The sequence below is a fragment of the Mercenaria mercenaria genome, chromosome 5, assembly GCF_021730395.1.
Source record: "Mercenaria mercenaria strain notata chromosome 5, MADL_Memer_1, whole genome shotgun sequence".
NCBI lineage: Eukaryota > Metazoa > Mollusca > Bivalvia > Venerida > Veneridae > Mercenaria > Mercenaria mercenaria.
Window position 1 is genome coordinate 34,395,897 of NC_069365.1, and position 1,452 is coordinate 34,397,348.

At 42.2% G+C, this 1,452-nt stretch overlaps 2 non-coding genes across 2 annotated transcripts; both read left to right on the forward strand.

Annotated features, from left to right (window-relative positions):
* The first annotated feature begins 886 nt into the window (after positions 1-886).
* Trnat-ggu (transfer RNA threonine (anticodon GGU)) lies at positions 887-958 on the forward strand. The gene has a single exon. It is a non-coding gene; the product is annotated as a tRNA-Thr (tRNA).
* Positions 959-1,150: 192 nt separating this feature from the next.
* Positions 1,151-1,222, forward strand: Trnat-ggu (transfer RNA threonine (anticodon GGU)). The gene has a single exon. It is a non-coding gene; the product is annotated as a tRNA-Thr (tRNA).
* Positions 1,223-1,452: the final 230 nt, after the last annotated feature.

Sequence of the window (1,452 nt, forward strand, 5' to 3'; positions counted from 1 at the left end):
AAAACTTGCGCTCCGCACGTCGTCTTGATGTGTTGAACATTTGTGCCAAGTTTCTTTGAAATCTTTCAAGCTGTTCAAGAGTTACAGATCGGACACGAAACAAAGTCATATAACCTTTGACCCCTAAGTGTAACCTTGACTTTGAAGTGAGCCATCCAGAACATGTGCTCTGCACCTTGTCTCTATGTGGTGAACATTTGTGTCAAGTTTCTATAAAATCCTTCAAGGGTTTCAAGAGTTAAAGAACCGACACAAAATTGCTAACAGACAGACGGACACCGGGGGAATACTATAATACGTCCATAACTGTCCAACAACATTGAAGAATACAGTATAACAATTACATCAGGTACATAACACTATAAATCATGATAGATTATATTTTAGTGACAGGTGTTGGAGAAAGTCTTTGTTTGCTTTCACCCAACCCTACTTTTTCAAGTTGGGTAGGTAGGTAGGCAATTCCATTTTTTTTGGTGGGGGGATTAGATGGGAGGATTATTATACTTTTACCAGTAGATATATGATTGTTTCTTACAGAATACTTCTTCTGTAAAAATAAGACAAATCTGTATGTCACGGTATAGAACTTGAATATTAAAACGGGGAGAAAATGTGTAGACGGCCGGATAGCTCAGTCGGTAGAGCGTCGGAACGGTATTCCCAGGCCCCGGGTTCGAGTCCCGGTCTGGCTGCACATTTTTCTCACACTGTGACATTTGGCGCCCAACGTGGGGCCGTGACGGCATTACACTGGTTAGTCTCCGACACCTGTATTTGCTTATATATAAAGTACCCGCTGAAATTCGAGGACGAATTTCAAAATGGTGGGGAAATATGTCACGGTATAGAACTTGAATATTAAAACGGGAGAAAATGTGTAGACGGCCAGATAGCTCAGTCGGTAGAGCGTCGGAACGGTATTCCGAGGCCCCGGGTTCGAGTCCCGGTCTGGCTGCACATTTTTCTCACACTGTGACATTTGGCGCCCAACGTGGGGCCGTGACGGCATTACACTGGTTAGTCTCCGACACCTGTATTTGCTTATATATGAAGTACCCGCTGAAATTCGAGGACGAATTTCAAAATGGTGGGGAAATATGTCACGGTATAGAACTTGAATATTAAAACGGGGAGAAAATGTGTAGACGGCCAGATAGCTCAGTCGGTAGAGCGTCGGAACGGTATTCCGAGGCCCCGGGTTCGAGTCCCGGTCTGGCTGCACATTTTTCTCACCCTGTGACATGTATATGTGTTGTATAAAAGGATGAAATTAATTAATACAATTTAAACTTTCTTACTTACTATTTTGCTCACTTGAAATATAATTGCGGCACTTGTCATATTGCAACTTAAAAGAAAATTGACCAGTATTGTCCAATAAAAACGTTTGGGGTAGGTAGGGAGACAGCAAACAAACATATATTTAATTTTGGCCTTGGGTTATATAGG